This window comes from Gambusia affinis, linkage group LG10 (genome assembly GCF_019740435.1).
Source record: "Gambusia affinis linkage group LG10, SWU_Gaff_1.0, whole genome shotgun sequence".
Classification (NCBI taxonomy): Eukaryota; Metazoa; Chordata; class Actinopteri; order Cyprinodontiformes; family Poeciliidae; genus Gambusia; species Gambusia affinis.
The window spans coordinates 1,066,697-1,093,028 of record NC_057877.1 but is presented as its reverse complement, the minus strand read 5'-3'; the positions used below and the strand labels follow the sequence as shown (position 1 = coordinate 1,093,028).

The following is a 26,332-nucleotide window of genomic DNA, read 5'->3' as shown; positions in this document are numbered from 1 at the left end:
TCTCTCCCAGCTTCTGTAGAGTTCCTGGTCTCTATATGTGACAGATTGTATTGGCAGGGTGCCCCCTGCCTCTCATGCCCTATTTGGGGTCAACAAGGAGAAGTGTGTGTCAGTGACAGATGGTGGCATGCAGGCTGTGCCAGCAAGGCTCACTTGATGATCAGTTAAATCTGCTCCGCCTGCTGCAGGTTTGCTGAGGCACAGCCACTCAATCACACATCCTTTCCTCATACTGATCTAGCTTATATTAGCAGTCACTTTAGCCATCTCTTCAAAAAGGTTACAGAGAAACAAGTCGTGGATCTACTCTGGAACGTCCTGATGGGACTTTCACCAACAGAAAGAAAGGAAAACAATGGAGGTCTTCATTATATCAAAGCTTTGATGAATGAGCTTTTGATGCACCAATGAGCCACTCACAGTTGTAAAAATAATAAATTATAAAAATAATACAAATAATATATTGCGGAGAGGAATCCACGCTTTCTGATTGGCTACCTGTCACATTCAATAGGCTGCGTTAACACTCCCAGTCAGGAAAAAGCCCTGATTTACACAATCTACCGTAACACACCACACACTACAGGATGATCGATTTTTTTCTAAAGGACATGCAGTCGAGTGTACTCCATATTAACTCTGACATTTTCAACAAGTTGTCAAGATTTCTTCATCCAGAACGTTCCATGACAATGAATTGGACTCTTGCTGCTGTACATCGAGCATCTTCTTATTTATGGATGTCTAGTTTCGTGATGTGGCAGCCTAAACTAACAGCTGGCATGGCTCTGTGGAAAATATGGACTTTATTACAACGTATATAAAAGCAGTTTCAGCATGTCAAATTTTAAGATCTTGGGGATCCTGCTGCATTACAACTATGCATAGTAAAAATGGAGACATTTCTGGGGTCTGTTTGTGGCTGTCGACAGCGGCTTTGTGCTTCTCATGTTCCCACTGCATATGGCTCAGTGGGAGCCTTAACCCTGAAGTGCCAAGTTTGAAAGTTATTTTGCATGAACCCAGCCTCAGACAACAGGAGTGAGCAAGTGGCGAAAACAAACAAATAACTTTGTGCTCAAGTGAGGAGACATTTCTACCTGTCCAGTAGTTTCTTAAAGAACTTGCACAATCAGGCGACAATCGTTTGCCCTTCTCCATGAGAAAGATATAGGGGGGCTCTGGGGCATTTGAGGACAGGGTGGGGGCTTTTGGAGAGGGATGTACCAATGTCACTCCCCACAAGATGCTGCTCTGGGTGGCTGCCCATGTTGCCTGTATCAGAAACCACCACTGCAGACGCCAACAAGAAAAAGTCCTCAACTTTGTTAAAAAATGGAGCAAAAGCTGAAAACTTCCAAAGACATATCTTTCTAACTATAAGTCATACCTGTTAAGAGTGTGATGGGACGTTCAAAAGTGAATCAATTCTTTTGAACAGCTCTATGTGGTGACTCCAGTCTGTTTTTTTAACGACTTGGCTTGCTTATAACACTCTGCACTCACATCAACAGCTATGGTTATCTTTGTTTCATTTTAAATTATTTAATGGAGAATGCAATAGATAAATACAACCGATGGAAATGAGGGGATGGTTTTTATATTTCATGGCACAGAAGAGGATGTTTGTTTCTGTATTTTGCAATGTTTTAACAAATATTCATTCTCCCTCCTTTCTGTTTATTAATTATTTATACATTCTATTTAGCATTATTAATTGCACTTTATGAACCATTTGACAGAAGGTTTGTTGCAGTTTATTTCTGTATGTTTGACCAAGGTAGTCAGACTATTGTTTTTGCCAATTACTTTATTAACGTTAAGTTAGTAGAGGGAAGCCATTTCCCACTAGTTGGCTGTTCTACTCTTAATTGGGCCAATTGAACAAATTAAAATTGTGTTGTTTTCACATGTTTGGCCAAGCTCTGGAAGCTTTTGGTGGCTACCCAATATCCCAGATTATGCCCTTTGTTTTGTGTCGTTTTAACAGCTTTACTGTGGTAATCTGTTAATTATCCTAGCACACAGCAATAATCTATTTTTAGTAACACTGTGACAAACCAGAAGTGTTGTAACAGTCAAACAGGAAGCCAGAGGCAATCAGGTGACCATAAACAGATCTATTACGAGGCATTTCAGGATAAGAGGTTGTAAGCCAGGTTATCTGTGGAAGCACCCAATCAGCTGCGAGAGCTGCATAATACAGACGGAAACAAATGTGCCTTATACAGCAAGACTGACTCATGCAAACACTATTGTGTAAATTTCCATAATTTCCAAAAAAAACACCATTACCCTCAATCATTATTATATCACCAATTTTAGCTGATTTTAAAATAAACTACGAGGTTGAAGGTGGCATACAAATAAGGCCTCCAAACAAACAGGCATAAAGAATAAATAAAGAAATAAAAAAATAGCCTCGAGGTTCAGTCACCCCGCCCCAATTTAAACTTTTTTGTTCTTTATGGTGCAAGTATGGAAGAGTCTGGAACAAGGTTGGTCTGAAAAATTCCCATGTCAAACGGATCCATTTTGTCTTATCTGTTGCAACACGAGCAAAAAAAACAAGGCCCAAATTAAACAAAAGGACAAAACATCCAGCGCTATGAACATTCCTCTATTTGGTAGCTTTAATTAGCCTTCATGCTAATGTTTGCTTAGGTCATGGGCTCATTTTTTACTTGAACGAGCAGAAAAAGCTCTCAAAAATCTGATGTAAAACAACAGTAGAGGATAAACATTATTTTTCACAGTTTTCTTGTAGCAGTTTGAATGTACATTGAACCCTCATTTTTCACAGGGGTTTGGTTCCAAAAAGAACCTGTGATAGGCAAAATCTGTGAAGTAGTTACCTTTATTTTTTTTACAATTATTAAACAGCATAATTAAATACTCTACATTGAAACCAAAGAACAAAGCCTGTTTTCAGGCCTAAGCATTTTTTTTTAACAAATAACTCTTTCTTACAAATAATTACAGTAAAATAATCATTTTAATCATCAATACAAAGTACTGTAAGATAAAATGTGACTCGCGTATTTCACTGTCGACTGTTCCTCTAACTGTGCCGCTGTGGCCTCACTCCGCTCTCTAGTGTCTTTTCCTCCTGAAGCCTGTGGTGCAGGTGTGTTTTTTCGAGATCAGAACATAGTTCTCGGTAGTTGTTGTCGCTCTTTTTTCTTCTGGGCAAAAATATTTGCCAAAATTTTCCAAGCTGCATTACGTATTTTTAAATACCGTAACGTTATTGGCACACAGGTAGAGAAGAAGCGCAGAGACTGTTCAGTCAATCAGGACGCAGAACACAATGCACTGTGAAAAAAAAAAAAAAACTGCACAAAAAAACTCTGCAAAGCAGTGAGGCTGTGAAAGATGAACCGCGTTACAGCGAGGGTTCACTGTACCACTTAATAAATGACAGCAAAATTTTGGAATGTAAAGTAAGAAATCAAACAGTGACTGTATTTCTAAACTGCTTTAGAGTTCAAAAAATGTATTGTCAAACTTGCTCTCTGGAAGTCAAATTTACATAAAACAGAGGCAGGCCCATGAATCAGCAGCGAATTAGGAGTTTTGAAATGCTGGTTCACTTTTTCCACATTTTGTGACGTTACAACCTTTTTCCAATTCCTTTGATTTTATGCTTGGTGTTATCGCTCTGACCTGCCCAGTCGACTGTGGGACCTCATGTAGAAAGCTGTGTGCCTTTCCAAATCAAGTCCAATCAACTGAATTTACCACAGATTACTTCTATTTAAGCTGTGGAAACAGCTCAATTTCAAGCTTCATGACAAAGGCTGTGAATACTTCAGTGAATGTGATTTCTTTGTTTTCTATTTTTGATAGATTTGTAAAAAAAAATAAATAAATAAATAAATTATGCGTTGCCAAAAAGGGGTGTTTATGTGTAAAAGTTTGATTTAAGGAACTAATTTACAATTTAGAATAAGGCTGCACCATAAAATATTGGGAAGGTGACGCGCAGTGGATACTCTGTGGATGCTGTCATCCTGCACTGACCATATTTAACCAGTAAGCATGAAGGTCCCTCTATGAGAAGCACTGTTTACAGTAAACTGGCACACACTGGCCAACAGTGACACAGTAAACAGAGAGGTTTCACTGCCAGACCTGAGAGCACTCACCCCAGCAGTAAGTCTGTATGCACCACCACTATGATCAGTCAGTCAGGACTTGGACCAGGGGCTCAGAACCTGCAGCAAAGACAAGAATCAACAGTTAGAGCAAAGCAATATGAGTAATGGATGGATGCAGGGAGCAAAGGGTTAGTTAGGATTTTTTTTTTTTTTTTTTTTTTTTACAAAAATATCAGCAAGAGGTTGTTGGAAATTAAGATATGGCCCCTCAACAGTGCAGCTAGACTCCACTCTACCTTACACAGTTAAGGTTTAAATCTTACATTTAAATTTGAAAATGTAAAATCTCACAATTTATCGTTGCTGAAAATATTAAATCAAATTTAGTAGCATTGACATTCTTAAACAAATATTAAAATTAGTTTCTTATGTTCCGAGTTAAAATTGCAGCATTTACCCTAATCCTTGAAGGTCCGCCTTTAGCTTAGTTCATTTATGCCTTGGGCCGGCTCTAAATGGGATCAGCATCACATCATGTTTTTACCAAAAAAAAAATATTGTAATTGTATGTTTTTATTTGTTCTTTTTAAGACTCCATGGTTGTGTTTTTAAGTGTACGCAAATGGGGCTGTTGTAAACAATTATTTTAGTAATCGACTATCCTGACGGTTAATCGAGTAATTTCATTTTAAAAATTCTAAAGTAAATTTAATAATGATTTATGATTTAATGTTTCATATTCCTGAGCTGAAGAACACCATAAAATCATTTCAACTGTCAAAATCATCCATCAAACTCAGTGGGTGGGGTTACTGGAAGACTCCGACGTCTGATTGGCTGCTTCAAACAGCAAGTCAAGATAATTTCTTCCAGGTTTGTTATGACTCTTGGTCAGTATTTTCACTGGAAATGTGGAAATAACGTCAACAAATTGTTGTAATTGATTTACTACAAACTCTGGGTGAGCAATTCCAGCCTCTATAGCTCTATAGTTTGAAATGTTTCAAACTAGAGCTATGATAATATAATAATTTCATTTTCAAAATAAAATTAATACATTTAATTGAGGCACGTCAAAACTATTTATTTAATGTTATTTCTGTATTTATTTCTCATTTCAATGAATTAATGACACTTAAATATTTATTTCATACACTGTTTATTACTATTAAGTCTCCATATTAAGAGAACAGGCAAACTTTAGCAACAATCAGCATTATCTAGAAGAAATGCATGGAAACAACAGTTTTAGACAAGTTAATATAACAGTTAAAATGTTGACTCATATGCCTCCATTGTTTATCTTCACTCTTTATGTTGGGTAAAACTATTATTTGTAGAAAATGTAAAAAAAAAAAACAAAAAAAAAACGCTGTCCCAGAAAACTCAGCGGCTGATACAGGCAGCAGCCATTGTGCCCGACTAGAAAGAAATATTGTTGCCGTCTGAAGCAGCACAGCTCAACGTCATCAAATGGAAAATCCTCGCTCACTAATGCATTGACCTGAATGCTAAAATGCTTACAGTTCCAGCCAGCAGCACAGGGGTATTGAACAGTGTGACATCATGTCTGATTCTACCACAAGACACGTCTTCAGTCAAAAGCTCTTGGATTTTATTCTCCATATTTGAAGAGTGAAAAATATGATGCAACACTGCCCTGAGAATGCCTAAATGTCCACCAATCAGAAAAAAACATGATCAAAGCAAAGTAATTATTACAGACAATCTGAACATGCTGGTTTTTTCTGGCCTCCTCCCAGCTAACTTCCCTGTGTTCCCTGACCTTCCCTCTGTACCGTTTTACTCATTTTTTCCATTCATTCCTTCATCTTTCCCCCTCCTAGGTTTCCAGCCTTCAACAGTGTTGGCAGGCCTGCAGATAAAAGCCAGAAATACAGTTAACCACTCAGAAGCCAGTGGGAGGAACTGGGTGTGGCTACAAATGCTTCTGTGTTTAAAGCTGCAGCGTACTTGGTGGAGGACACAGCCCTGGCATGCCAGGAATGAGCTTTGTAAGTAGAATAAAGCTTTAAGATACTTAGCCCTAATCAAGACATCCGTGAGATCAGCCCAACAGTGGATGCTACAGACGTACAATCACACACTACTGAGCCATATGGAACCATTCCAGATCTTACTGGCTGTACGTTTTCATAAAGAGAAGTCATGGTTTCCCCCAGTATATAATAAGGCAGGCCAGGCTAATATAATGTGTCAGACATCAAGCAGCAACAGTGTGCATGGCAATGTGCACAGGCGCCAGTGGTGTGATTGGTCCGCACTTTGTGGCCTATTAAATGCTTCGATTATAAACCATATTTTAGGAATAATTCTACTTCACCAGTGAAACGCTCAGAGCAACGGAGACCCTTGCACTCCAACTTGTTAAAAAATAAATAAATAAGCTATCCTTTTTTTATTATTATTATTATTATAACAACAAAAACAAGCAACGCTTATCCTGGCAGAGGCTTATAATACACTGGAGGAAACCCTGTACAAGTAAATAATATCAGCTTCATTTTACTGAAACAAAAGATGCCAACGGAAATCTGTATTCTGGCTGAGGAAGCAGTGAGTCACACTACCCTGTTTCCAAGGTTCTGAAATGCTGTTTGGTTTAGACCAACCATGTCCTCTGCTCTGGTGTCCACATAATTCAGTCTGACTCATTTGTCAAAAGACCAGTTTTCTGTCTGCCATATTTTAATCTGGCCTTCCAGGTTTTCTTAAAGAGCTAAGGTTTCCTCTTGTAGTCTCTTTCTGATTGTTCAGTCATGAACTTCCATATCAAGAGGAGCAAGAGACTGCTGTGTCCTGTGATAATATTTTAGGGTTCAGGGAAACTCCTAGCTTCTTGCTTTCAGCGTGAAGTTGCTTAGATGACCAGACCTCAGCATCAAATCCCTTATTAGAGTCATTAACTGCTACAATCCTCTTTCTGAATGAATCAGACATTCAGAAAGATTCTTTCAATCTTACCGTGGTGTTCACTTTAACTTCATGAGGACTTCTGCCAAACTAAATGAGGTTTAAACAGACCAAAACTGGATTATGATTAGGGGTGGAAATTTTTAGGTGCTTTACAATTTGATTACCATTCACAAGGCGACCATGGGATTACAAATCAACTATTTATGTCGCAAGACAGTCCACCCCTCAATCCTAAACATACAACAATACTGGGTCAACAAAAAATAGAATTTAAGAGGGAAGGCAATAACACAATTAGAATAATTCATTGTGAAACTGGAAACCTTAAATAAAAAAAGCAGATCATTCTTTAGCAACTTCATTTTCCTTTGGAATCAATAAAGTACCTCTGAGTTTAAATTCTGGTCTAGACAATCTAATTTCTGATCTATTTGCTCCTCAACACTAGAAGATCAGGGACATTTCCAGTGAGCAGTACAACTCCATTTGGTGCGCCTTAGTGCTCGTCTCCACTGTGAAAGCAGGCCAAACAACCACCCACCATGCATGAGCCCCCTTCAGTTGTAGGTACAAGGGACAATGGTATGCTTAGGGTAGACCTACCGGCACTAGTGTTGAACACAGTCCATTGGGGGACAGAAAAATGCCACTGCTTGCAACGATTTGAGACATAATAGTGTGCCACATTTGTCATCCCACTGGCATGACGTTACATTAGGCGTTTGGGTTTAACCCCTGCTGCCCAGACAGTTCTGGCTCTCATGAATACACCGGATATAAAATGGTGTATCGAACCGCATCGACCCATGTTGTACCAATCAGTGGAAACAAGGCGAAATCACCTGTTATTTCTTTTCAAATAAAACACTGAGGCTCTGTTTGTACAGTTTTCTGTCCTAAATGGTGCAAATTAAAACTTAAAGCTACTTTGAAGTTTTAAAACTAGAGCTCCATGGCACCACCAACCTCTGATTTTTATTTTTTTTTTTTGCTCTGGCCTAGTGTAAGAGTGTAGGTACACAAGCCATTGGTTAATCTGCACCAGAGTTGGTTCTTACAGCAATGCAAGGCTTAAAAATTTACAGCAAGTGATGACGGGCAGTAATCATGCCTTCCATCTCTAAAAGGTGCATTCAGTCCACTGGTGTTCAGCTTATGCAATTCAAATGCAGCAAAGGATTCCCAGAAGCTGAATGTGATACAAAGACAGGATTGTTTATTATTTAGCTGTCGAGCCCCTACTCTGAAAAAACAATAGGCTCCTAAGTGCAACTAATTAGTTGAATCATCATTTTGTGCGCCAAGTTTGAAATTAAATATACGCCTTTCATCCATATCATCATATTTTATAAAGAAACAAAATGTAGTAAAAATCATTGTGTGTGTGTGTACCTAAACTGTTGTGTGAATGAAAGAGAAGGTGGAGGAATTTTGTAAGCAGGTCACTACAATAATCTGGCATAATTTTTTGATGTAGTCGTCTGTGTGTGTCTGGTCAGCAAGAAGCCTACGGTCACTTCGGCCTTACACCAACTCTGCACTTTCAGACCTTTTCTGAGGTGGATAAGATCAGTAGATAAGGTCAGTTTCACATGTACGTAAGTATCATGATCACCTAAAATTAAGAAAATCGGATCAATTTATTAGTGCACCCACAATTTCCACAGCAATGTGTCTGCATCTAATTCGCTTGAAGCTCAGTTTCTCTTAGTGTTCATGGAATGGATTACTGCCCCTCCTCTCAGGCAGAACATTCCACCTTGTGCAGAGTTTTTCTTTTAAACCAGGTAATCTGAGAAAGCATGGAAACACTGTTAGAAATGAAAAGAGTCTTCTTTGTCAGATGTTTGATTAGGAGACAGATGACTTGTCTGGATCAAAGAGAGATGATCAGGAAAGAGATTTTAGATTATGGATTCTGAAACTCTTCAGATTCAAAAGATACAAACAATCTTCTCAACATTACTCATTAAATCGAGAAAGGAAAGTTCTGCTTTCTGTATCAAAGCTCAGCTCTCAGTGATGTGCTGCCTCTGCTCGACTTGCACCTTAGAAGTAGACCATTACTGTGTGCTGTTGAGCAACCTGTTTTTGTGCATGACTTGTATAAACAGCTTTCAGATTCCCAGTGCTTCCTGCACCATTATCCAAGGAGGGTGCCCCGCTCCACAAAAAAGATTATGGTGCGTATTAATATAAGGTTCTGTCCTTTACATGATGACTCTTCTACTTTTGGTGCAGGTTGTATAGTTTACATATTGAACTGAGAGTAACATTGGCTTGGCTTGCACAAATTCTCAATATCATCAACACCAAAGTTGACACAGCCAGGACAAAAACACCTACTTTCTACTCTGTGTCACCAATGCTCACACACACAGTCAGGTGAGAGACAGACAGAAAGCGCATAAAGAAAAAACGTTACATGGTACATATGGCAATGGTGCAAGTTGAAATACCCAAAGTTGTTTGTGCAGAAAAAATCCAGTCCTCAGTTGATTTGGATGACTGATGGCAAATACCACATTTAATGAAAACATTCTGAAAGAAAATGAACTAAATTCACAAACTGCTCACATGAAATACAACATTTAAAGACACAGTATTTGTGGAATTACAGAATCCGCATCTTGACAACTTTTTATAAACACAAGATTGACGCACTTTGGATAACACCTTAGGATATAATCATTTTGCGATTCCTGCTTACTGAGTCCTTCTGTTTTTACTAAAATCCAAAGAATGGCTGGCTAGAAGTTTTTCCAACAAAAAAGACAAGAATAAAGTAAGACGCCTTTTTGAGCCCCAGATCACAGCTAGTCATCTATTTGTTCTCATCTCAAAACCTTAAAGTCCTCTAATTCAGCTCTCTGACCACATTTCTAGTTTCATTTTACAACAAGAAATGTGTTACTTTTTTTCAGATTTAAAAATGGGGGAAGATTTTCCGCCTTGGCTGTGAGCTGCCCCAAAAATAGAAAACTGAGGTCCAGTATCTTTTACAGTTTAAGGCAGGTTTACAAGAAATCTAAAATAACTACCCGTCAACCACTCTGAATCTGATAGGTGTCAACCTTTGTTGACACTGTGGATATTCCTATGTATATAATTCCTAAAATAGAGTCTAAATAAAAACACACAATGCAGCTGCTGTAATTTTTAAACCTTTAATAAATAACAAAAACTGAAATAACTGCCTCGTTTGTTTGAACATTTAATCATCATATAGGAATTTGCTTAGTCCTCTCTTGCATCTTGATAGAAACCAATCTGTTCATCGATTTATATCAAGGGAGAATACTTACAAACATCAGCAATTTTCTCAGCTTTAATTTTAGCCATATTTATAGAAATCAGGTAAGAAATAAAGTCGCTGCGATCATTTTGCGATTCCTGCTCATCCCACATTGGAACAGCCTGGTTTAGTGGATAGATTCACTGCGCAGTAACAGCGCCTGCAGGAGCGTCGCTAGCATTAGCGGCTAACAGCCGATGTCCAAACCAGTAATGTATATGAATAAAGAAATCCTACAAAAGCTAAAATCTGACACTCCTCTGTTTTTGTTTACTTTTTGTGAAGAAGAAAGTTGCACTGGTCTTCTTCAGAGGTTTTGTGTCGATTCCTTCAATAGTTCTTGGTGTAGCGCCCCCACAGGCAACGGGGGGAACTGGTTTTTCAGTTAGTTTTAGTCGTTTGACATAATGCAGTGTGAATGCAAACTAGAATTCTGAAAATATAACAAATGTTGCAATTATAATCCCCAATCGAATCGAGTCTACCGGACTAATCAGTCTGAATGCACCCTTAGATAACCCATGAAAAGAACACGTTTACTAGTATATGCAAATTAGCTTAACTCTGATGGGGAGAACAACCCAAGTTTTAGGGAAGCAAAGAACAAACGAGACAAACCTTTGAAGTATCCTTGGGCATAAAACGATAAATGTTTTATTGCTGTTAGGATAATTTGACTAAAAAAGCTAAACGACAGAAAAAGACATTCAAAACGACGCAACAAGACAGCGCAGGCTGAATGCGCTCCCATAGTGCATTGCCTCTGACATGTGGTAAGTGATCTAACCCTATCACTTCTTGTCACAACACTTGGTTTGTTCCCGCTGTTGGCACTAACCTTGTGAGAACTGCCTCCCAGGCTACTGTAGGTAGCAGTTCTCGTGAGGCTAGTGACTTAATTCAGTTTGGAGAGGCACAGAAATTCTTATTTGAAATTATTACATTTTAATAAGGGACACTTTCAGGGAAATTAATAATACGGGAAGACGGAGGAAAACAATGGTAGAATATTGTAGTTTTCTGACCTAAACGGGCGATTTGATCGGTATGTTTTTGTCCTGTAATGATAAGCTTGTTAAAGCTACTTAAAGCACTGAGGGGTCCTGACATTTTGAAAGTCTGGTGCTATGTAGCCACTTCCACCTGAGCAGCCAGGCTTAACATGGAAGTGTGCATGTCTGTTGGAAAATTGACAGCCATGGTGCAAATGGCTTTCAGCAGAGTGTGGCCAAGAAGAGACAAGAACTCCCAGAGGACAGACGGAGCAGTTTTCAGTTTTACCCATGATGCACCAAATGACCATATTTTACAGAATAAGGCTAGTTTATTCATCTGCGGTTCCCCTGCCTGCCCGTTTCTCTTCGGGTTGTAAATTATTTTAGTGATCGAGTATTCTAGGGCTGTATAATTATATCGATTCTACAATATTTATTGATTTTTTTCCACCATCGAAAGGTATCGATTTTTCATCCGCGAGTATCGATGTTAAACCATAGGGATTCATAGACTTATACCGTCTTTTTAACATGTCTGGTTTGTGACGACGTAACAGCAAAACTCCATCTCCCCAGTCTCATTTTCAACTTGTACTTAAAGTGCACATTATAAACTACACACCAGTTTTTTAATGTGTTAATAGGCCATGTAAAACCAGGGTTATGCTAAAATAAGTAAACCATATTTTTCCGAATGTAAAAGAAATGTCAAAAACTGGCTTTTCCGGTTATGTGAAAGGGAATGAGCTTCCAAACGTAAAAAATCGAAACGCAACATTAGATTCCTTTGTCTTTAGAAATCTCAAATCTTCAATAAATAACGATGGGCTGCATTTTGTTGCTAAGAAACAAAGTAAAGTTGCGCAAGTAACCGTGAAAGAGAAGCGGGACAGAGCAGCGGCAAAACCATTGGGATTGCAAAATTAATGCAAAGTTTGGATCAATCATTCTTATTAGCAACTGACAAAGAGATCAGAGACTGAGAGTACGATGAGATCATGGCAGTTTGAGAAGTAGCTACTCAGAGATTTAAGCAGGGGAATGGCGGCGCTGCGCAGCTGCGAGGAGTTGATCACTACGGGGTGAGGCAGAGCTACTCCCCCAGCAGCTAGTAGTAAACAGCTTACAGCCACGGCTAGCTCCGGGAGGCAAGACAGTAAAGCCTTTTCCCTATAGTCCAAAAGACTTTTTTTTACTCCAAAACGCAGCCACAGTATGTCCAAAAGAAAAACATAAGTGCAATCATTTGCATTTTGAGAGTCTACAGAGGCTGATAATCTCTCCACTCAGCTCCTGGATCACTGTTGAAACTTTGAGTTTTATGTCAAATCCACATGAATTAAATGACAGAAACTAATTTTCTCACTGCATCTTTGATTCATTTTGTCCAGCTGTAGACTGTTAGACTCTGTCCAATCAGAGTCAAGTATTGTGTAGTTGGTGCTTTTAATCAGTTTTCAGTTAATTAAATCCAAGTCTGTGGAACACAAAATGTCACTAAAATCACTCTGTCCTTCTAAAATCTTTCAGAAAATCATAAAAGTGAACTGAATCGTATTGAATTGTGTCGTTTGCCAAATATCGTGATACGTATTGTATTGTGATAAGAATATCATATATTGTATTGTGAGATTATAATACTATAATCTCACGCTACACCCCTACTATTGACTATTCTGATCAAGTAATAATCAGGTAATCAAATAAATAAATAAATAAATCGCTAAAATTAAATACTGGTAAATTCTGTAATTCAAAAAGGATTCATATTGGATATTATATTGCCACATATTTATTCATAACTTACTTTTCTATAACTTAGACCTTAACAATAATATCTTACTTTTTAAGTCAACTTTGACAAAAAATACACAAAACTTTTGAATTTAAATCAAAATGAAAATAAAGTATAAATATAGCAGCAGGCTCCCAAAAACATTAAAAATGTCTACTCTCCAGTTTTAGGTTACATATTCATCTTCAGTCAATTAAAGATATGAACTCTCACTCTGCCTGGCTGTTTTGTGTCCATGTAAGCGACGGGATCCTTGGCACCTTTGTAAAATCTAAAAAATTGTAAACGTAAAAATTGCAGAAAAAAATTTTTGATTTATAAAATCCATTTTTATAAATAAAGTGAATTATGTTGTACAAAATACATTATCAACAAATTATCAAGCTTCTTTTAATTTACCATGCAATTTATTGATTAATTGCTTACTGCAACAGGCTTGACTGACCTGGATGATCCAACACCGCCAAGCAGCCAGTACTGGAACATCAGCATGCGCAGATAGAACCACAATAAAGACTAAACTATAAAAAGTGAGGTGGGGTGAGGATTTAACCAGCCATGCCTTCATTAGGACTCGCTTATTTTTACAGAAAGTCTGGGAACTCAGAACCTGATAATAGCCTCACTGTGTGCAAGGTTTGCAAAATAGAAATCGAGCACTTCGGGAACACTGCAGCAGAGCCAAGCTACAGGATCCCCCTCCTGCCCCCCCGGTACGGAGCTCTGTGTGGGGTAGGGTGTGATTGTTCAGAAGTTTGTGGCTGTCTTTTCTGCAGAAATACGCTCAGACAGGAATGTTGACATTTCTCTTCAAACAGCCCACTTCCACAATCCGGTTTTTGTATACATAGGAGACATTTATATGGAACATTTGTCCATATTCACGCTTTATACAACAGAAATTATAATTGTTTTGAATTGGAAATTAATGTTTAATCAAATCATGGCCCAAAAAACAAAATTGAAAGTCCCATCTCTAAAACAGAAAATCCCAGAACTTTAACTTCTACCTGGACTGGGTGCTGAGTGCTTTTCTACTGAACAGTCTGAAACATTAGACATTTAGATTACATCCCTTGTAAATTCATGTTTCCTTTAACATTTTTTATGTGCATTTGAAACATCACATTAGAAAAGGTTAATGGAAACTGCAAAATTCTAAATAACTTCCTCAAATTTATTTAAAAAAAAAAAAAAACGTTTTTACACTCGCTTGAGGCGGTTTTTGGCTTTAGTACAGTTATTGAGCTTAAAGAGAAATGGAATCACATTTCCCTAGTAAGTTCTCACCTAGCGAACATTTACCTTTCATGATGAATCAGCTGTTTTGCTCTTAGAATCATTAGATTAGATTTCTTTCCCTTTGTCTCCAGACAACAAGTAACATTACCAATAATAGTTGACAAGACAGAACAATTACAACTTGCCTGATAGCAACACTGTCCTGAAAACCCATATAAAGACAATAGCCTGTGAAGCAGCTCTGAGCTCAGACAGTCCCTGACTGTGATGCAAAACAATTTATCAGAAGACTTCAAGGCTCCACCACATTGTGGTGAAGGTCAACAAATCATGCTGCTATCTGACATGTGGTAAACAAGCATCAAATACCATAGCTAGAGTTTCTGGTTCAACAAAACATCAAATCCAGGTCACGCCTTACATCTCACCATCACCTCTCTTAAGACAATTGGTTTGTCTATGTTGACAGCCAAATCTCTAGCCGTTAGAAAATCCCCTTATTCATCAAGTCAGATGACGTGTCAGATAAAAACAAAAGCTAATGCAGCAGGAAGAGAAGCATAAGGCTTATATACCCACAGATCTGTTGACTGATTTTCAAATGAAAGTCTTCCACTAAACAGACACAACTAACAATTTCACCGCAGGACTCCTTTTAGAAACGTCAAAAGCCAAATTCAAGATTACATGCAAACAACTCTGGTTAGAATTATTCTAAAAAGCTAACAGAGGAACAATAAAACATTTAGTTCTTGCTCAAGTCATGTAGATGCTACTTTGATGAGAACCACTTACTAAACATTGCTGGAGTCAAATTACGTCCTCCAACAGGACAGTGCAACTCAACACACCACAAGCAACAGACATCAACACCAACCCATCAACAAATACCAGCATTCATGAGCTCTAAAGTCTTCCCAACCTACTGCTGGATGCTATTGAGGATCTGCACACTGAAGTGGAACAGTTCTGTTCATGGTTGTCGCAGCTCTGATTGTCCCAAGAACCAGACACCATGTGACACCCTAACAGGCCGTGCAGGGACCACGGTACAATGGCATGGAAGGGTTAGGGTGAACCTACTGGTGTAAAGGGACACAGACAGAAAAATGTCACATGCGTTACATTTGTCAACGCAAAAGCATGACAAACTGTTAGGTGTTTGGATTAAATTATGCCTACGAGAGTGGGCCCTTGAAAAAGATTATTTTAGTAATTAAGTAATATATTAAATATTCTGACGATTGATAACTGTAACTGGAAAAATATTGTCGCATTCTGTAGTAGCTAGTTAAGCTAGTAAAATATGCTTGTAAAAAATGTTATGTTATTCCTTTATCACAAACATACTTGAAGTGTTACCATTATTCTTTTATGCATTTTTGAGAAATCCTTTAATGCAAAACCATTGGACCTGGGTCGCCAATGACTCCTTCAGACTAGCCAGTATCAATTAGAAAACACCTGGTGCAACTGCACATCTACGGAGTTCATTAACATCTACGTGCATAACTGGTAAAAACACTGTTAAAGGGCTAACAGACAAGTCAGGAAGTCATTATGTTGTGATGACGTCCTGAAGGCAGAACTTCCAAAAGTGTTTCGTCAAGAGACAGAAGCCCAAATTCAAGGCATTAAATTACAAAGTCAAATTTCTTTTAAGACATATTTTATTATACAACATTTTTAAAACAAGTGAAGCAACAGTTACTTGTTCTGCTAGAAAATGGCAAATACATAATATTACCCATTTAAACATCACTTTTGGTCTTTAACTTATGAAAGAGATCATAAATCAACACTAATATTTATTCATATTGGCCTATTTATCAGATAAACCTGCTGTGGTTTATACTGTCCAGTAAGCTTTGGAGAAATGAGTGCTTCCAGGTGCTGTCAGACTAAAGCAAAGAGAGCTACAACCCTGCAAATATTGACGCTTCACAGGAGAAAAGAAAAAGGTACAACATATTCTTCAAAATGTAGGAACTGACCCCACAGGTTACCACACACTCAGAATTCAGCAGTTCAGAAAACATTTAATAGAGATGTACCATTTTAATGGTTTTCAAACTCCAGACACTCATGTGTGCGGTTTGAATGGATTTGTAAATGCCATGTGGACCAGAAAGCGTTCTAAAAGCACAAAGTTGACTATAGTGCAGGGCATTCTGGGTAAATACAGCTAAAATAAATGTGCATGTCCAGCGCTGGAAAAACGACTTGTGGTCTTTTGCCAAAGACAAATCCTACAATCACTGAAATGTGACACTACTCCATTTGTTTAAATTTTGTGAAAAATGAAGATGTGCTCAATGTCTTGGTCTGAGGTTTTCTTCTTTCCTTCTGTGGTTCCTAGTGCAGCGCCACCACAGGCGAGGAGGGGAACAAGTTTTTTCAAAGGGTTTGGTTTCAACCTTGATCCCCAAAGGTACCAAGTCCACCAGACTATCAGGTGAAAAAACACCCAAATTCAAGCTAATTTGTGAAACTATGTGCTGCATCTCTCTGCTTTATAAACTTTGTTTAAAAACTTCACTGGAATTTGCAGGCAAACTGAAGCCAAGAGAAGAGATTCTGAGAATAAAAGTAGCTACTTGTGATGGTCTGCTGGGTACAACTTATACCATTTTCTAATTTGCAGTTACACCCACATTTAAAAAAATCAATATGAAAACTCTTAATTCAGGGTTTTCATATCCTCCTTGCCATGAGCTCAGTGTGTTGCCAACATTTGCTGCCTTCATCCATCACCCCCAACTTGGCACGCTGAATGTAGCATGCCACAGTTTTTCTAACAATGTGCTCTGTGTGTGCTAAAAGCATGTGCACATGATAACACACACATTCAAACAGGGGCATCAATAACATGTTACAACAAGTAGAGCCCACCACCACAAGTTCACACATAAGGGAATGTTTTCTAGACGATCATAGAGTTGCTCCACAGCTGCCATTCACACATACATTAGTCAGCAGGAGATTATTGGCTGGAAATTTATTTGGAAAACTAGAAATATTACAGAGTAGAATCTGGGAGCAGGGCAGAGGATGCAGGACATGGATGCCAAGTCAGCTAGCAACACACACTATTCTGTTTCTTCATGTGCATTAGGGCTGCAATGGTATCTGCACCGAAGATATTCATGTTCAGTACACACACGTACCAAACAAATACAGTCCAGTTCTCTACCTGAACACATCCAGAATGTTGATGCGTGACCTCTGTGCAGCGTTCTGAAGAGCAACATTAAGAAGTGCCACCAAAACAAAGAGAAGACTCTCCGCTGTCATTGAAACATTCAGGTTTGTCACGCAGCGGCAGAGGAGAAAGAAAGGTGGGCAGAGCCAGAGCTTTATGTCGGCGTATTTAAACAAACCAAAGAGCTGCACTAAATCAGCTGCAATAACACAGTGGTACTGTCTTAAAGCTGCAATATGTAACTTCTATTCTAGTCAGAATCAAAGTTAGCCTTTTATCACCTAAAGAATATTTATAGGATTAAAGGACTAACATCTTAGTAAGCGCTAGAGAAACTCATCCATGCATTTATCTGTGTAGTAGATAACTGACATTGATTACTGCAACAGTTTCTTCACAGCTCTGACTAAACAATAAATAAATAAATACATTCTAAGTGCAGCTGATCCAGAACGCTGCTGCTTACATATTGACTTGAACCAGGAAGATGGAGCACATCACCCAATTCTAAAGTCCTTCACTGAGAGAATAAACTTTAAAATATGGTTGTTAGTTTATAAATCACTGACCAGCTTAGCACCACAATACATTAAAGATCTGCTGTTGTTGTATCAACCTTCCAGAACTTTCAGATCTTCTGGTTCTGGTCTATTCTACATACAGAACTAAACATGGAGAAGCAGCATTCAGCTTCTATGCACCACAAATCTGGAACAAACTTCCAGGAAACTAACTTTTTCTCCCTCCTACGTTTCCACTTTTGGGACGAGGACCAAACCAGACAAACACAATACTTTTCATGAGTTATATTCTCTGTTAACTTTGTATCACAAAAGGATTTTGGCATTTTTGTTACTCAACGACATTTAAGCCCAGCCACCCATACTAAATATAAATGTTCCACTCAAATGCACTGATGTCACAAATGAGTCAGATATTGTGTCTTTAAATAGTCAGCTGTAATTCTTATCCAAGCTATGTGAGGGTTTTTTCCATTTCTTTCCAGGAGACCGTATAAAGGTTCCGGAAAGTTACATTCCAGACTAAAACCGTTCCATTGTGGAAACAGATTTATGTGGATAATTACTCTCAGACTGTTTCACAGCAAGTATTTGATAACGATATTGAACCGTCACTCCAAACTTTAAAGAAATGTGTCCAACTAGAATTGATTTTTAAATCAACTGCACTGATCCAGACTCCCACTGAGTGTCCAGGGAGGACAGAACACATGACTAAAAATGGGACATCATTTTCACTACTAACAGCAGACCTGATTATTCTTTCAGAACAAGATTTTCAATGTATAAATCATAATAAATGATAATAGTAACATATTATTTGCATAATAATTTTCTAAGCACTCAAAGACACTTTACATGAATTAAGGAAGGAAAGGCAGAGGAAGGAGAAGTGCCCTGGTTCCACCAGAATGTACTGTACTTCCTACCACCAGCATCCTGGGCACGCACACACACACACACACACACACACACCCACACAGAGAGAGAGAGAGAGAAAGAGAGAAAGAGAACAGAGAAGGATGGCAACATATTTAGCTTTCTTCAGGTTTCACCAACTCAAATGACCACTACACTCACACCCGTTTGTTCCACCCTAATGACTGATTAAACACCATTTATAACTGAGGGTACCACACCAATCTCTGTATGTTCTAGACATATAATGTCAAGATAAAAAATATATATATTTTTAGTCTGATAATCCCACATTCTCAGTGGTATTTCCCTCCAGAGTGTCAACTGGTGAGACTGATGTTTGAGCACCATGTTAAATTAACTAAACCTATGACTTCAGACATTGTGTTAAAAAAAAAAAAAAAAAAGCTAGCCAGCAAGGGTAAACAGCTAGTGAGCCAGTAGCTGTAACCGCCTCGAGTCAGAGAACATTACAATAACGTCACGACTCAAAGTTTTGGCTGACAGAAATCTTCTGGGAGAAAATACTACATAGAATATGGGATTAAATAGTCCTTCTGTGGCAAAATTTAAGACATGTGGTTCACATTTCTGAAGCAAACTTAATTTTTTTTTTTTAATTTAAGACAATTTAGGTCTTCAATTTTATATACATGAGTTTAAGACTTTGTAATGATGGGTGGACACAAGAGATGCTAATCTTTGAGTGTCTAGCTATGATTCGATTACAATTTTTAGGGTCACATTTCAAGTCAGAAGCCAATTTTTATATTCAAAAGGTCTAGAAATTCTGTTTAAATTATGGAACTGATAAGAGTAAATAAATAGAGCATTCCATTCTATCGGTTTATTGCCCTCTTCAATCATCTACAACGATTCTGCTCTGCATGCAGTGAGGGGTTACTGGTGTGTTTGAAAAAATAAACAATTTTTAACTGTTTTATAAATATAAAAACAAGCTTAGCCTGAGGTAGGAGGTAAGTAAACCAGGCTTATAATACACTGGAGGAAACCCTGGTAGGTAAAGGAGATTTGTCAGTGCCAGGAGAGGTGCTCTGTTTGAGACATTTTCATGGACCTTTGCCCACTTTTAGCACACCCAGTGGAGGCAGAGTTGATGAATCCCTGCTGCCTTAGAGCTCCAGGAGACTCAATATAGATTATGAAACTTGTTATACAACATTAGTGGATATTTCATCAGGTAAAAAAAAGAAGGGAAAACTAAAATAATCTGCTCTCATACTGATGAGAGTTCACTTTCTTTTGTAATGAATAAAAATCTCAAACAATACCTGGAGTGTTTTCTACTTCATCCCACCACTCTGTTATGTCCTGTCGGTGACTTGTTACGCCTCCACCATTAAAAGAAAAAAACTTCACATCATACAGACTTTTAATGAACTAAATCGAAACCAAGGATTAATGACTGTTCTATATTTGTTTGTCTCTATTTGTTATTGGGCCTAATGAAGGAAGATGTTTTCACGCACTGCACTTAAGCCCATTTTGTCTGTCCCTTCACTATTCACAACACCGCCTAGCACCGGTTACATAACTGCACTACTCCAACACACCTCCTGTGTGATTTATTAAGGCCAAGTAATCACAGTGTCCTACATAGATAATGTGACTCAGCTTGTTGATCTGCAGCTCGCCATATTCCTGGGTCCTCACTGCTGCTATCTGCTACATTAATAACAAACAAGCAAGCACAATTCATACACACACATACATACATATTTACATTCAAACACACACACATATATATATATGTATATATATATATATATATATTTGGTAAAAGGCATCCAAGCATTTCCCCATTTCATATTTGATTGCTTCCATAATTTGTAGCAGGAGTGAATCTTGAGTTGTGGAAATGAATGTAGAGGGTTGCTAGTTTGAGGACCGGCCGGTAACGTGATCAGCATGTTTTTCCAAAACAGAAAATCAAGTCTGGAAAGATCATCAGGGAGGTTGATGTCCTCCAGTATCAGTGGCCGTCAACATGTGTAGCTGTGAGGAATATGGAGAAGAAACTGTTGCCTTGTAAAGACAGTCAGCTTTCTTTCACATTCTCTCCAGACACTAAGGCTGCGTTCACACAGCAGGAGAATGAGACCCAAACCTGAGGGCTTTTTGGCCCACAGGCAACCTATGTCCAACTGTTTCATAGCACTCAGAACGCCCAGATCGCCAAGAAAATGTTTTGTTTGTTTTATGAATTTGTGTCACTTCCATAAATGGAACTAAACTTTTATGTAATTGACTAAAGATATGGGTCATAACTCTGAACCAGAAGAAGACAGATGTAAACAATGGCTGAAAATTATATTTATTTTGAAATTTTGAAACATCACATCCCAATCCCACCACTCCTGGTTCTGTCTTCACATCCAAGCAGACTTCTCTACAGAAGCTGCAGTCAACACCCCATTAAATGTACTAGTTATGCTTTCTTTTCATTAACTTCCCTCATGTTGTTATGACAGAGTGACGATACTGTATGATTTTAAAATCCATCCATAGAAATATTCCATAAACAGATCGCTGCGTTTGACGTCTTTGTTCTTTTGTGCACGCGGGTCGTTTTAAGGTCGTAAAGCGTTCACACAAGTCTGCTTGCGGTCGCATTTAATTGCAAGTATTGAAAACCACACAAAAAAATCTGATTTCAGTAAAAAATAAAAATATGAATTGAGCATCAAGACCAGCTGTGTGCTTGGTCTGTTAGCCAATCAGCTTATCCCCAGGCATCATTTCCCACCCAATTGAAAGAGTTAAAGCAGGAATGTATGAAACAATCCAACTGACCTTAATTCGACTAGAAACGTATGCACAACTGTAAAACTCTCCTTGATCTGTTTTCATCCGATGCGGTGGGAGGATATCACACCAAAACCTTCTGCTCTTTCTTTAGATAACATGGAAAATAAAATGGTCATTATTTCCTCCATCACCTCCAAACTTGTGAACTCGTAATAATCGTTGCTCCCTGCCATGATCGCTGTGTTTGACACCATGTTGTATATCATACATAGTAAAACACCATGATGCAGAGGAAGGAGAAACTCGACTTGGTGCGTCTTGTGTACGGTGAAAGGAGTGTGCAAAAACAAACGTCTGAAAATCACATGACCACAGATTGACACTTCGACTTCAGGCCGACCATGCTGGACCCTTTAGTCAACACCCGGCCAGCAAGCCAGTATAACCAGTCGGTTATCATGTGACTATGATCAAAATATACCTCCTAGTACATCTGTAACATGAAAGACAGCTTTTTTTGCAAATCTAAGACTCCCTCCATAGCTATAAATAGCACCTAGAATACACGCATCAACAGCATAGCTTCTAGTGAAAGCCAGAGCCCTGTCGTGCAACACAAATAGCCTTTCAGCTTAAACACAGTGTGCTAAGTACATATACAGAATTTATTGCAATATTTAACAAAGATCTGAGGCAGATAATTTGCCTAGAATTTTTGGGGAATTTTAGTTACCCCAATTATTTGAGGAATTGTTTCATCTTGTTTGATCTCACCTCTATAGAATTATACATTTCTATTACAGTACCAGGAAATTGTTTGAGGCAAGTCACATAATCATGTGAGTGACCATCCAAACAGCTGTCCTAAAATTAACAGATTTAAAAATAAATTTAAAAAAAACTGTGTGGCTTTTCCAGCAATTCTTCACGCATGTAGCATTTGTTCACTTGTAAAATTATGATAATAAATAAACATTATGGAATCTGGTAAGAAATATCACACCCTGCCCTATTTTCTGTGCTTGTTAAGAATAACTGAGAAGGTTACCTAAGATAATCTTTCAGTTTACAGCAGTGGTGGGTAATTCATTTTTTTCAAAGGGCCACAAAGGGAGCCGGGACTGTGGCAAAGGTCCAGATCAATTAGCTCACTGTGCTTTTTAGTGTGAGCTGACATTTGAATGGGTAACTCATGTCTACAATGTGTTGACCAGTGCATTCATTTGCAATGCAAGCGCACACACACACACACACACACACACACACACACACACACACACACACACACACACCAAAGACTAGTGAATATGGCAGTCAACCTTTTAGGCAAATAAAAGCATTGCAAAAAGCAAGCAACTGAGTTCAAAATAAAGCAATATATTTAGATTTTCATGCTATGATAGTTATCTCATATTTTAATCTGAACCCACAAATTGTTTTTTTTTTTTTTACCATCTTTCACAAACAGAATAAAGGTTTCACAAAAATGTACTCCAAGGAATCTTTGAATTATTCTGTTTCATGTGTGATCAATTTAAAGTATCTTGAGTCTTGAACTAGACATACACAACTGCAGCCCAGACTCAAAAGCAGATGCCAACTTCAGTTACATCAACCATTAGCGGCTGACTAGTTGTGGCATTCCCAGAGTGCTTATGCAGAATTCCCACCTTGCCTGTTACCGTTACCACTTTCACAGGGCTGGAAACTTCTTCTGTAATTTCATTACAGAGCTGTGATTCAGTCTGACAGGAATCCTTTCATAAATGAGTTTCGATGCAACAATTCAAGACCTCCTTTCAGAAGTTATAATGATCACACTTGAATAGCTACACTCTATTGGTTAATGACTACTACTAGGATATTTAGAAACATTTTAGATAGAAAAAATTGGCTAAGATCACCTGGCTTCTTAAAGATCAGTAATCAGCCAGAAAACTGCTATCGGTGCACACCTATTTCCACAAAACATTTCATTTTACTACTCTATTTTATACAATATCTACTTGCTTTGTATTGACTGTGTCAAAATCACTCATTTAATAAGAGTCAACAGGCTCAAAAACGTTTTACCACCTAAATGAATAGGAAAATGGTATACTAAAAGGTTTAAAGAAAATATGTGCTTAATTTTAACAATTATGTGCTAAATGTAATCATTTCTATGACCATTTATTGATATGAATACACTGAACTACACAAAAAACACAACACATAAACAATGGGTTAATTGCATGGGCATGAAATTGTTTACAAATTGTTTACAAGTACAATGGCATTACTGAAAGCACAAAATATCACTGCATTAGTATGAGTTGGCAAATGTCGGCGCAAATTGACTGAATAATAGAATACTCGCACTGTCCTTTAAACATCTAAAATAATCAAAATAAAAACAGACGTCCATATCTGCTACATAATCACAACAATAAATGTGTTGGAAACCCACAAGGCTGTCAGCTTTAAACACATTCAATTAGTTGGAAACAGAGTTACAGAAGGCTTATCTGGGACTAGTACATTGTGTCACTGAGTTGAGATTCATAAGGTTGGCAAGTGGCCATCTCAGCTGTGTGTGTATGAGTATGTGTGTGTGTGTGTGTGCATGTACTTTTGTGTGTATTCATCCCTCCCCCACTGTTCTTACAACTTTAAAGCCGCCAACAGCATTGCACTCTAGTAAACTTTCAATCAACCTAAAAGGGAGGTAATTAAGTGGATGGTGAAACTTTTTAGGTCAAAGTGCAACCTTAGTTTAAACTTAAGCAGAGATTAGGAGATTTTAAAGCAAAAAACAGGCAAGGATAACTGTTGTTTTCAAACTATGAGCTACTAAAAATGTATTTATTGACCCTTCATCATTAAAATGTCTGACATAACATTAAACTGACTAATCTATGAAGGAAATACACACATTAATGCCTTGTGGAAGTCATTCAAATCTAAGCTGATAAAGCAAAAAGTTGCCAAGTACAAGGCCAGCTTGAACACAAGCATTTAATTTGAGAGCAAAACTCCACCAACAGTAACTACATGTTCGAAACATTCTCTAAATGACTGAGGTTAAAAATGACTACAGAGGGTTTCATTTACAGCTAGCAGGAAGGAAGGGCGCGCTCACAAACACAAACCACACACGGGAACTGCTCAGCTAACACGTGCACAATACGCGCGCGCCTACTCACGCGCTGATGCTGCCCATCCCCCACACAGAAATAAAATGTTGAAATAAACACCGAAAACAACGTTATAATACGTCCAAACCTTAACTGGACATTCACACGGCACCGCTGCACATCGGGTTATAAGTTATAACGGCAATAAAGCCAAAATATGATAAACACTCACCTAAAGCTCCAAATCACACAAGGGGGGAGGGGGTGCCTTCTCCTCTGTGCTCCTAATATGGAATCTCCTCCACTACCACCGCTGTTTTCAAGCTCTAATTAAACCCCGAAAAGAGCGTTATAACGGCCTTCGGAACAAGTCAACCGGTAGCTGGAATCCCCAGTGAGCGATGTGTTTTGAATATACGGGCATATATAGTGATAAATCCCCTTAAAATTGAGCTGGGTGTACAGTCGAGTCTTGAATGTAGTGTTGCTCGCTAGTAGAGAAAAGAGCCAAACGGTTCCGTAGCAGCCAACGGCTTCAGACTGAAACACAGAGCAGCTGACCTGCCAGGCGAAAATGAGGTAGGCCTGAGCTCTTCTCTGCAGGAAGCACACTCCAGTCACATAAACATCAAAATGGGTGTCGCAGTATGAGAAAGGATTGTGCTGTCAGGCTGGGGGTTGGCGTTAGCAGCTTAATAATAATTTTAAAAATAACAAATTTACTATGCCGATGTAGCACACACACTCACACACACACAAATACACATTTGTCATTCTGAATTTTTTCTAGTCGGATTCTGAGAGGTTATAAAAGTCCTATCTTGCGCACTATCTTAGTTCGTCTTCTTACCGTTCCCTATATTGCAATGCACAGTGTATTGGTGTAACAAAGTAGGCTTGTTTTGTAACAATTTTTTGCATGTCTAAAACTTAACCCACCATCTGCACACATTTGGATCTTAGTATATATATCTATATGTATCTATCTATCTATCTATCTATCTATCTATCTATCTATCTATCTATCTATCTATCTATCTATCTATAGATAGATAGATAGATAGATAGATAGATAGATAGATAGATAGATCTAATCTATAGATAGATAGATAGAATAGATAGATAGATAGATAGATAGATAGATAGATAGATAGATCTATCTATCTATATATATATATATATATATATATATATATATATATATATATAGATAGATAGATAGATAGATAGATAGATAGATAGATAGATAGATAGATAGATAGATAGATAGATAGATAGATAGATAGATAGATAGATAGATAGATAGATAGATAGATAGATAGATAGATAGATAGATAGATAGATAGATAGATAGATAGATAAATATCTGAATTTCTAGATTAGGAAGGCAGTTGTCTGGTTTTATTAAAGTGGATGTGTTTGACAATATTGTCTCATAACAT

The 26,332-nt window shown here is 38.0% G+C and overlaps 1 protein-coding gene across 1 annotated transcript in view; it reads right to left on the bottom strand.

Moving 5' to 3' along the window:
• tbl1xr1a (tbl1x receptor 1a) overlaps nucleotides 1-25,569 on the bottom strand; it is a 44,843-nt gene extending 19,274 nt beyond the window's left edge. Inside the window, exons 1-2 of the mRNA XM_044128213.1 lie at nucleotides 25,123-25,569; nucleotides 4,149-4,217 (exon numbers count right to left, since the gene is read on the bottom strand). The gene's annotated coding sequence lies outside the window, so the exon portion shown is untranslated. The remainder of the gene's footprint in view (nucleotides 1-4,148; nucleotides 4,218-25,122) is intronic.
• Nucleotides 25,570-26,332: the final 763 nt, after the last annotated feature.